Source organism: Stenella coeruleoalba (genome assembly GCF_951394435.1).
Source record: "Stenella coeruleoalba genome assembly, chromosome: 1".
Classification (NCBI taxonomy): Eukaryota; Metazoa; Chordata; class Mammalia; order Artiodactyla; family Delphinidae; genus Stenella; species Stenella coeruleoalba.
The window spans coordinates 120,994,856-121,007,176 of record NC_137169.1 but is presented as its reverse complement, the minus strand read 5'-3'; the positions used below and the strand labels follow the sequence as shown (position 1 = coordinate 121,007,176).

General features: G+C 43.5%; 1 long non-coding RNA gene across 35 annotated transcripts in view; it reads left to right on the top strand.

Annotated features, from left to right (window-relative positions):
- The window catches only part of LOC307186525, a 2,785,769-nt gene that overhangs the window by 2,772,221 nt on the left and 1,227 nt on the right, over nucleotides 1-12,321 (top strand). The gene's annotated exons all lie outside the window — the stretch shown is intronic.

The following is a 12,321-nucleotide window of genomic DNA, read 5'->3' as shown; positions in this document are numbered from 1 at the left end:
CTTCCGCAGAAATTGCAAACTGGGCCAAACAGGAGGTTAAAGGGACTGACTCTCCAAGTCGGGAGAGTGTTAGTAAAGCGTCTGGAATGTTGCACCCGAGTACCAGGGGAGGAAAACTGAGACATATTTGAACACGTCTCCCGTTCACATGGTTGATCATACTCTGGGTTCCACATGCATGTTTTAGCTGAAGGAAGAATACCTTAAACCTGGAGAGTTGAGACCCGTGTAATGGGTACCATGCAATATGACTTCAAAGGGTCTTCATTTGCTCACCGAATCTCTCCAATCCTATCACTGCTGCGTTTATGCCCCTGTACACACGCTTGATTCTCTTTTGGAGGCATAGCAATCCATAGGATTTAAGATACTTACTAGTCAGGTACATTCTTAGGCGTTTAATATGGGGTTTTGAGTCCATTTCGTTGAGCAAGGAGTAGCTCTTGTCTATTCCATATTTGGCTTAAGGAACTTTATCTGTGCTCATTTCAATCTCTGGTTTTATGCAGCACCCCAACTCACCTTTCCCCTTAAGCAAGCATAAGTTGGTTTTCTAAATTTGAGACCCTGTTCTGTTTTGTAATTCAGTTCCTCTGTAGCAAAGTTTAAATTCCATGTATTAGTGATATTTTTTGATGTTTCTTTTTCTGTGTGACTTATTTCAGTTAGCATCACCTTACCCGAATCCACTCATTATGCTGCTAAGGGCCTGATGACATAGATTTCATTGCTGAGTGATACTGCATTGTACGTAAGTACCACAAGTTCTTTATCCATTTTTCACTTAGTGTGATATTGAACTTGTACGGTAAACGAGGTTCTTGTAAACGTAGGCGTCCCAAACTTTGGGGTGGCTGTGTCTTTTTTATTTTAATTTCCCTAAGCTATAGGACCATAAGCGGAAGTGCCCTAGGCTCTGTTGCTTTGTTTTTTAGATGTTTCAGGAAACACCATACACTTCTCCTGAGTGTCTGTTGGCAATTTACATCCCGCCCATCAGCATAACAAGGCTCCCAGTTCTCCATGGCCTGTCCTGCCTTTCTGGATTTTACACTTTTTCCAGATGGCCCTTTTGACCGGGGAGAAGTGAGACTTCATTGTAGTGCAGATTTCCTTTGCAAGCTTGCTTGGTTGGCCAAAAAGTGCGTATGCGTTTTTTCCTGAATATATTCAGGAAAAAACGCATACGCCCTTTTTGGCCAAGTGCATCATTGTGGACGTTCTGCCTCTTTTCCTATGCTTTCAATGCAATTCCAGTCTACCTCCTGAAATCGGTTTCCTGCAATTCTGCCCCGCTTTCAAGTCCTCTTGGCAGCCTTACTTCAGTCTATTTTTGGACGATAGCTGTCATTTATAACTCTGCAGTTTTGTGAATTGCAGTGCCCCTGAGCTCCTTTCTTCAACTCGCTTTCTTGTGACCTGGCCACAACACCGCAGGATGCTTCAGGCCCTAATCTGGTTCCGGCACGGCACGCTGAGCCTTTGGTTATTTCCTCTTCCTGGTGGGAAATGAGAGTTAAATTTGCCCGTCCAGACACCTCCAGCTAGCCTCTCATTGGTTCTCCCTATTCCTGTTCTTCTTCCGCAGAAATTGCAAACTGGGCCAAACAGGAGGTTAAAGGCGCTGACTCTCCAAGTCGGGAGAGTGTTAGTAAAGCGTCTGGAATGTTGCACCTGAGTACCAGGGGAGGAAAACTGAGACATATTTGAACACGTCTCCCGTTCACATGGTTGATCATACTCTGGGTTCCACATGCATGTTTTAGCTGAAGGAAGAATACCTTAAACCTGGAGAGTTGAGACCCGTGTAATGGGTACCATGCAATATGACTTCAAAGGGTCTTCATTTGCTCACCGAACCTCTCCAATCCTATCACTGCTGCGTTTATGCCCCTGTACACACGCTTGATTCTCTTTTGGAGACATAGAAATCCATAGGTTTTAAGATGCTTACTAGTCAGGTACATTCTTAGGCGTTTAATATGGGGTTTTGAGTCCATTTCGTTGAGCAAGGAGTAGCTCTTGTCTATTCCATATTTGGCTTAAGGAACTTTATCTGTGCTCATTTCAATCTCTGGTTTTATGCAGCACCCCAACTCACCTTTCCCCTTAAGCAAGCATAAGTTGGTTTTCTAAATTTGAGACCCTGTTCTGTTCTGTAATTCAGTTCCTGTGTAGCCAAGTTTACATTCCGTGTATTACTGATATCTTATGATGTTTCTTTTTCTGTGTGACTTATTTCAGTTAGAATCATCATACCTGAATCCACTCATTGTGCTGCTAAGGGCCTGATGACACAGATTTCATTGCTGAGTGATATTGCTTTGTAAGTAAATGCCACAACTTCTTTATCCATTTTTCAATTTCTGCGATGTTGAACTTGTACTGTAAACGAGGTTCTTGTAAACAGAGCCGTTCGAAACTTTGGGGTGGCTTGTCTTTTTGATTTTAAATTCCCTAAGCTATAGGACCATAAGTGGAAGTGCCCTAGGCTCTGTTGCTTTGTTTTTTAGATGTTTCAGGAAACACCATACACTTCTCCCGAGTGGTTGTTGGCAATTTACATCCCGCCCATCAGCATAACAAGGCTTCCAGTTCTCCATGGCCTGTCCTGCCTTTCTGGATTTTACACTTTTTTCAGATGGCCCTTTTGACCGGGGGGAAGTGAGACTTCATTGTAGTGCAGATTTCCTTTGCAAGCTTGCTTGGTTGGCCAAAAAGGGCGTATGCGTTTTTTCCTGAATATATTCAGGAAAAAACGCAGACGCCCTTTTTGGCCAAGTACATCATTGTGGACGTTCTGCCTCTTTTCCTATGCTTTCAATGCAATTCCAGTCTACCTCCTGAAATCGGTTTCCTGCAATTCTGCCCCGCTTTCAAGTCCTCTTGGCAGCCTTACTTCAGTCTATTTTTGGACGATAGCTGTCATTTATAACTCTGCAGGTTTGTGAATTACAGTGCTCCTGAGCTCCTTTCTTCAACTCGCTTTCTTGTGACCTGGCCGCAACACCGCAGGATGTCTTCAGGCTCTAATCTGGTTCCGGCACAGCACGCTGAGCCTTTGGTTAATTCCTCTTCCTGGTGGGAAATGAGAGTTAAATTTGCCCATCCAGACACCTCCAGCTAGTCTTTCATTGGTTCTCGCTATTCCTGTTCATCTTCCGCAGAAATTGCAAACTGGGCCAAACAGGAAGTTAAAGGGACTGACTCTCCAAGTGGGGAGAGTGTTAGTAAAGCGTCTGGAATGTTGCACCCGAGTACCAGGGTACGAAAACTGAGACATATTTGAACACGTCTCCCGATCACATGGTTGATCATACTCTAGGTTCCACATGCATGTTTTAGATGAAGGAAGAATACCTTAAACCTGGATAGTTGAAACCCGTGGAATGGGTACCATGCAATATGACTTCAAAGGGTCTTTATTTGCTCACCGAACCTCTCCAATCCTATCACTGCTGCGTTTATGCCCCTGTACACATGCTTGATTCTCTTTCGGAGACATAGCAATCCATAGGTTTTAAGATACTTACTAGTCAGGTGCATTGTTAGGCGTTTAATATGGGGTTTTGTGTCCATTTCATTGAGCAAGGAGTAGCTCTTGTCTATTCCATATTTGGCTTAAGGAACTTTATCTGTGCTCATTTCAATCTCTGGTTTTATGCAGCACCCCAACTCACCTTTCACCTTAAGCAAGCATAAGTTGGTTTTCTAAATTTGAGACCCTGTTCTGTTCTGTAATTCAGTTCCTGTGTAGCCAAGTTTACATTCCGTGTATTACTGATATCTTATGATGTTTCTTTTTCTGTGTGACTTATTTCAGTTAGAATCATCATACCTGAATCCACTCATTGTGCTGCTAAGGGCCTGATGACACAGATTTCATTGCTGAGTGATATTGCTTTGTAAGTAAATACCACAAATTTTTTTATTCATTTTTCACTTTCTGCGATGTTGAACTTTTACTGTAAACGAGGTTCTTGTAAACAGAGCCGTTCGAAACTTTGGGGTGGCTGTGTCTTTTTGATTTTAAATTCCCTAAGCTATAGGACCATAAGTGGAAGTGCCCTAGGCTCTGTTGCTTTGTTTTTTAGATGTTTCAGGAAACACCATACACTTCTCCCGAGTGTTTGTTGGCAATTTACATCCCACCCTTCAGCATAACAAGGTTCCCAGTTCTCCATGGCCTGTCCTGCCTTTCTGGATTTTACACTTTTTTCAGATGGCCCTTTTGACCGGGGAGATGTGAGACTTCATTGTAGTGCAGATTTCCTTTGCAAGCTTGCTTGGTTGGCCAATAAGGGCGTATGCGTTTTTTCCTGAATATATTCAGGAAAAAACGCATATGCCCTTTTTGGCCAAGTGCATCATTGTGGACGTTCTGCCTCTTTTCCTATGCTTTCAATGCAATTCCAGTCTACCTCCTGAAATCGGTTTCCTGCAATTCTGCCCCGCTTTCAAGTCCTCTTGGCAGCCTTACTTCAGTCTATTTTTGGACGATAGCTGTCATTTATAACTCTGCAGGTTTGTGAATTACAGTGCCCCTGAGCTCCTTTCTTCAACTCGCTTTCTTTTGAGCTGGCCGCAACACCGCAGGATGGCTTCAGGCCTTAATCTGGTTCCGGCACGTCACGCTGAGCCTTTGGTTAATTCCTCTTCCTGGTGGGAAATGAGAGTTAAATTTGCCCGTCCAGACACCTCCAGCTAGTCTCTCATTGGTTCTCGCTATTCCTGTTCATCTTCCGCAGAAATTGCAAACTGGGGCAAACAGGAGGTTAAAGGCACTGACTCTCCAAGTAGGGAGAGTGTTAGTAAAGCGTCTGGAATGTTGCACCCGCGTACCAGGGTAAGAAAACTGAGACATATTTGAACACGTCTCCCGTTCACATGGTTGATCATACTTGGGTTCCACATGCATGTTTTAGCTGAAGGAAGAATACCTAAAACCTGGGTAGTTGAAACCCGTGGAATGGGTACCATGCAATATGACTTCAAAGGGTCTTCATTTGCTCACCAAACCTCTCCAATCCTATCACTGCTGCGTTTATGCCCCTGTACACACGCTTGATTCTCTTTTGGAAACATAGCAATCCATAGGTTTTAAGATACTTAGTAGTCAGGTACATTCTTAGGCGTTTAATATGGGGTTTTGAGTCCATTTTGTTGAGCAAGGAGTAGCTCTTGTCTATTCCATATTTGGCTTAAGGAACTTTATCTGTGCTCATTTCAATCTCTGGTTTTATGCAGCACCCCAACTCACCTTTCCCCTTAAGCAAGCATAAGTTGGTTTTCTAAATTTGAGACCCTGTTCTGTTTTGGAATGCAGTTCCTGTGTAGCCAAGTTTACATTCCGTGTATTACTGATATCTTATGATGTTTCTTTTTCTGTGTGACTTATTTCAGTTTTAATCATCGTACCTGAATCCACTCATTATGCTGCTACGGGCCTGATGACATAGATTTCATTGCAGAGTGATACTGCATTGTACGTAAGTACCATAACTTCTTTATCCATTTTTCACTTTCTGCGATGTTGAACTTGTACTGTAAACGAGGTTCTTGTAAACAGAGCCATTCCAAACTTTGGGGTGGCTGTGTCTTTTTGATTTTAATTTCCCTAAGCTATAGGACCATAAGTGGAAGTGCCCTAGGCTCTGTTGCTTTGTTTTTTCGATGTTTCAGGAAACACCATACACTTCTCCAGAGTGGCTGTTGGCAATTTACATCCCGCCCATCAGCATAACAAGGCTCCCAGTTCTCCATGGCCTGTCCTGCCTTTCTGGATTTTACACTTTTTTCAGATGGCCCTTTTGACCGGGGGGAAGTGAGACTTCATTGTAGTGCAGATTTCCTTTGCAAGCTTGCTTGGTTGGCCAAAAAGTGTGTATGCGTTTTTTCCTGAATATATTCAGGAAAAAACGCATACGCCCTTTTTGGCCAAGTGCATCATTGTGTACGTTCTGCCTCTTTTCCTATGCTTTCAATGCAATTCCAGTCTACATCCTGAAATCGGTTTCCTGCAATTCTGCCCCGCTTTCAAGTCCTCTTGGCAGCCTTACTTCAGTCTATTTTTGGACGATAGCTGTCATTTATAACTCTGCGGGTTTGTGAATTACAGTGCCCCTGAGCTCATTTCTTCAACTCGCATTCTTGTGACCTGGCCGCAACACCGCAGGATTGCTTCAGGCCCTAATCTGGTTCCGGCACGGCACGCTGAGCCTTTGGTTATTTCCTCTTCCTGGTGGGAAATGAGAGTTAAATTTGCCCGTCCAGACACCTCCAGCTAGTCTCTCATTGGTTCTCGCTATTCCTGTTCATCTTCCGCAGAAATTGCAAACTGGGCCAAACAGGAGGTTAAAGGCGCTGACACTCCAAGTGGGGAGAGTGTTAGTAAAGCGTCTGGAATGTTGCACCCGAGTACCAGGGTACGAAAACTGAGACATATTTGAACACGTCTCCTGTTCACATGGTTGATCATACTTGGGTTCCACATGCATGTTTTAGCTAAAGGAAGAATACCTTAAACCTGGGTATTTGAAACCCGTGGAATGGGTACCATGCAATATGACTTCAAACGGTCTTCATTTGCTCACCGAACCTCTCCAATCCTATCACTGCTGCGTTTATGCCCCTGTACACATGCTTGATTCTCTTTCGGAGACATAGCAATCCATAGGTTTTAAGATACTTACTAGTCAGGTACATTCTTAGGCGTTTAATATGCGGTGTTGAGTCCATTTCGTTGAGCAAGGAGTAGCTCTTGTCTATTCCATATTTGGCTTAAGGAACTTTATCTGTGCTCATTTCAATCTCTGGTTTTATGCAGCATCCCAACTCACCTTTCCCCTTAAGCAAGCATAAGTTGGTTTTCGAAATTTGAGACCCTGTTCTGTTCTGTAATTCAGTTCCTGTGTAGCCAAGTTTACATTCCGTGTATTACTGATATCTTATGATGTTTCTTTATCTGCGTGACTTATTTCAGTTAGAATCATCATACCTGAATCCACTCATTGTGCTGCTAAGGGCCTGATGACACAGATTTCATTGCTGAGTGATATTGCTTTGTAAGTAAATACCACAACTTTTTTATCCATTTTTCACTTTCTGCGATGTTGAACTTGTACTGTAAACGAGGTTCTTGTAAACAGAGCCGTTCCAAACTTTGGGGTGGCTGTGTCTTTTTGATTTTAAATTCCCTAAGCTATAGGACCATAAGTGGAAGTGCCCTAGGTTCTGTTGCTTTGTTTTTTAGATGTTTCAGGAAACACCATACACTTCTCCCGAGTGGTTGTTGGCAATTTACATCCCACCCTACAGCATAACAAGGCTCCCAGTTCTCCATGGCCTGTCCTGCCTTTCTGGATTTTACACTTTTTTCAGATGGCCCTTTTGACCGGGGGGAAGTGAGACTTCATTGTAGTGCAGATTTCCTTTGCAAGCTTGCTTGGTTGGCCAAAAAGGGCGTATGCGTTTTTTCCTGAATATATTCAGGAAAAAACGCATACGCCGTTTTTGGCCAAGTGCATCATTGTGGACGTTCGGTCTCTTTTCCTATGCTTTCAATGCAATTCCAGTCTACCTCCTGAAATCGGTTTCCTGCAATTCTGCCCCGCTTTCAAGTTCTCTTGGCAGCCTTACTTCAGGCTATTTTTGGACGATAGCTGTCATTTATAACTCTGCAGGTTTGTGAATTACAGTGCCCCTGAGCTGCTTTCTTCAACTCGCTTTCTTTTGAGCTGGCCACAACACCGCAGGATGGCTTCAGGCCCTAATCTGGTTCCGGCACGGCACACTGAGCCTTTGGTTATTTCCTCTTCCTGGTGGGAAATGAGAGTTAAATTTGCCCGTCCAGACACCTCCAGCTAGCCTCTCATTGGTTCTCGCTATTCCTGTTCATCTTCCGCAGAAATTGCAAACTGGGCCAAACAGGAGGTTAAAGGCGCTGACTCTCCAAGTGGGGAGAGTGTTAGTAAAGCGTCTGGAATGTTGCACCCGAGTACCAGGGGAAGAAAACTGAGACATATTTGAACACGTCTCCCGTTCACATGGTTGATCATACTTGGGTTCCACATGCATGTTTTAGCTGAAGGAAGAATACCTAAAACCTGGGTAGTTGAAACCCGTGGAATGGGTACCATGCAATATGATTTCAAAGGGTCTTCATTTGCTCACCGAACCTCTCCAATCCTATCACTGCTGCGTTTATGCCCCTGTATACATGCTTGATTCTCTTTCAGAGACATAGCAATCCATAGGTTTTAAGATACTTACTAATCAGGTACATTCTTAGGCGTTTAATATGCGGTTTTGAGTCCATTTCGTTGAGCAAGGAGTAGCTCTTGTCTATTCCATATTTGGCTTAAGGAACTTTATCTGTGCTCATTTCAATCTCTGGTTTTATGCAGCACCCCAACTCACCTTTCCCCTTAAGCAAGCATAAGTTGGTTTTCTAAATTTGAGACCCTGTTCTGTTCTGTAATTCAGTTCCTGTGTAGCCAAGTTTCCATTCCGTGTATTACTGATATCTTATGATGTTTCTTTTTCTGTGTGACTTATTTCAGTTAGAATCATCATACCTGAATCCACTCATTGTGCTGCTAAGGGCCTGATGACACAGATTTCATTGCTGAGTGATATTGCTTTGTAAGTAAATACCACAACTTCTTTATCCATTTTTCACTTTCTGTGATGTTGAACTTGTACTGTAAACGAGGTTCTTGTAAACAGAGGCGTCCCAAACTTTGGGGTGGCTGTGTCTTTTTGATTTTAATTTCCCTAAGCTATAGGACCATAAGTGGAAGTGCCCTAGGCTCTGTTGCTTTGTTTTTTAGATGTTTCAGGAAACACCATACACTTCTCCCGAGTGGCTGTTGGCAATTTACATCCCGCCCATCAGCATAACAAGGCTCCCAGTTCTCCATGGCCTGTCCTGCCTTTCTGGATTTTACACTTTTTTCAGATGGCCCTTTTGACCGGTGTGGGGGGGAAGTGAGACTTCATTGTAGTGCAGATTTCCTTTGCAAGCTTGCTTGGTTGGCCAAAAAGGGCGTATGCGTTTTTTCCTGAATATATTCAGGAAAAAACGCATACGCCCTTTTTGGCCAAGTGCATCATTGTGGATGTTCTGCCTCTTTTCCTATGCTTTCAATGCAATTCCAGTCTACCTCCTGAAATCGGTTTCCTGCAATTCTGCCCCGCTTTCAAGTCCTCTTGGCAGCCTTACTTCAGTCTATTTTTGGACGATAGCTGTCATTTATAACTCTGCGGGTTTGTGAATTACAGTGCCCCTGAGCTCGTTTCTTCATCTCGCTTTCTTGTGACCTGGCCGCAACACCGCAGGATGGCTTCAGGCCCTAATCTGGTTCCGGAACGGCACGCTGAGCCTTTGGTTATTTCCTCTTCCTGGTGGGAAATGAGAGTTAAATTTGCCCGTCCAGACACCTCCAGCTAGTCTCTCATTGGTTTTCGCTATTCCTGTTCATCTTCCGCAGAAATTGCAACTGGGCCAAACAGGAGGTTAAAGGCGCTGACTCTCCAAGTGGGGAGAGTGTTAGTAAAGCGTCTGGAATGTTGCACCCGAGTACCAGGGAAGGAAAACTAAGACATATTGGAACACGTCTCCCGTTCACATGGTTGATCATACTTGGGTTTCACATGCATGTTTTAGCTGAAGGAAGAATACCTAAAACCTGGGTAGTTGAAACCCGTGGAATGGGTACCATGCAATATGACTTCAAAGGGTCTTCATTTGCTCACCGAACCTCTCCAATCCTATCACTGCTGCGTTTATGCCCCTGTACACATGCTTGATTCTCTTTCGGAGACATAGCAATCCATAGGTTTTAAGATACTTACTAGTCAGGTACATTCTTAGGCGTTTAATATGGGGTTTTGAGTCCATTTCATTGAGCAAGGAGTAGCTCTTGTCTATTCCATATTTGGCTTAAGGAACTTTATCTGTGCTCATTTCAATCTCTGGTTTTATGCAGCACCCCAACTCACCTTTCCCCTTAAGCAAGCATAAGTTGGTTTTCGAAATTTGAGACCCTGTTCTGTTCTGTAATTCAGTTCCTGTGTAGCCAAGTTTACATTCCGTGTATTACTGATATCTTATGATGTTTCTTTTTCTGTGTGACTTATTTCAGTTAGAATCATCATACCTGAATCCACTCATTGTGCTGCTAAGGGCCTGATGACACAGATTTCATTGCTGAGTGATATTGCTTTGTAAGTAAATACCACAACTTCTTTATCCATTTTTCACTTTCTGCGATGTTGAACTTGTACTGTAAATGAGGTTCTTGTAAACAGAGCCGTTCCAAACTTTGGGTGGCTGTGTCATTTTCATTTTAATTTCCCTAAGCTATAGGACCATAAGTGGAAGTGCCCTAGGTTCTGTTGCTTTGTTTTTTAGATGTTTCAGGAAACACAATACACTTCTCCCAAGTGGTTGTTGGCAATTTACATCCCGCCCATCAGCATAACAAAGCTCCCAGTTCTCCATGGCCTGTCCTGCCTTTCTGGATTTTACACTTTTTTCAGATGGCCCTTTTGACCGGGGGGAAGTGAGACTTCATTGTAGTGCAGATTTCCTTTGCAAGCTTGCTTGGTTGGCCAAAAAGGGCGTATGCGTTTTTTCCTGAATATATTCAGGAAAAAACGCATACGCCCTTTTTGGCCAAGTGCATCATTGTGGACGTTCTGCCTCTTTTCCTATGCTTTCAATGCAATTCCAGTCTACCTCCTGAAATCGGTTTCCTGCAATTCTGCCCCGCTTTCAAGTCCTCTTGGCAGCCTTACTTCAGTCTATTTTTGGACGATAGCTGTCATTTATAACTCTGCAGGTTTGTGAATTACAGTGCCCCTGAGCTCCTTTCTTCACCTCGCTTTCTTGTGACCTGGCCGCAACACCACAGGATGGCTTCAGGCCCTAATCTGGTTCCGGCACGGCACGCTGAGCCTTTGGTTAATTCCTCTTCCTGGTGGGAAATGAGAGTTAAATTTGCCCGTCCAGACACCTCCAGCTAGTCTCTCATTGGTTCTCGCTATTCCTGTTCATCTTCCGCAGAAATTGCAAACTGGGCCAAACAGGAGGTTAAAGGCGCTGACTCTCAAAGTGGGGAGAGTGTTAGTAAAGCGTCTGGAATGTTGCACCCGAGTACCAGGGGAGGAAAACTGAGACATATTTGAACACGTCTCCCGTTCACATGGTTGATCATACTTGGGTTCCACATGCATGTTTTAGCTGAAGGAAGAATACCTAAAACCTGGGTAGTTGAAACCCGTGGAATGGGTACCATGCAATATGACTTCAAAGGGTCTTCATTTGCTCACCGAACCTCTCCAATCCTATCACTGCTGCGTTTATGCCCCTGTACACATGCTTGATTCTCTTTCAGAGACATAGCAATCCATAGGTTTTAAGATACTTACTAGTCAGGTACATTCTTAGGCGTTTAATATGCGGTGTTGAGTCCATTTCGTTGAGCAAGGAGTAGCTCTTGTCTATTCCATATTTGGCTTAAGGAACTTTATCTGTGCTCATTTCAATCTCTGGTTTTATGCAGCACCCCAACTCACCTTTCCCCTTAAGCAAGCATAAGTTGGTTTTCTAAATTTGAGACCCTGTTCTGTTCTGTAATTCAGTTCCTGTGTAGCCAAGTTTACATTCCGTGTATTAGTGATATCTTATGATGTTTCTTTTTCTGTGTGACTTATTTCAGTTAGAATCATCATACATGAATCCACTCATTGTGCTGCTAAGGGCCTGATGACACAGATTTCATTGCTGAGTGATATTGCTTTGTAAGTAAATACCACAACTTCTTTATCCATTTTTCACTTTCTGCGATGTTGAACTTGTACTGTAAACGAGGTTCTTGTAAACAGAGGCGTCCCAAACTTTGGGGTGGCTGTGTCTTTTTGATTTTAATTTCCCTAAGCTATAGGACCATAAGTGGAAGTGCCCTAGGCTCTGTTGCTTTGTTTTTTAGATGTTTCAGGAAACACCATACACTTCTCCCGAGTGGTTGTTGGCAATTTACATCCCGCCCATCAGCATAACAAGGCTCCCAGTTCTCCATGGCCTGTCCTGCCTTTCTGGATTTTACACTTTTTTCAGATGGCCCTTTTGACCGGGGGGGGGGGGGGAAGTGAGACTTCATTGTAGTGCAGATTTCCTTTGCAAGCTTGCTTGGTTGGCCAAAAAGGGCGTATGCGTTTTTTCCTGAATATATTCAGGAAAAAACGCATACGCCCTTTTTGGCCAAGTGCATCATTGTGGATGTTCTGCCTCTTTTCCTATGCTTTCAATGCAATTCC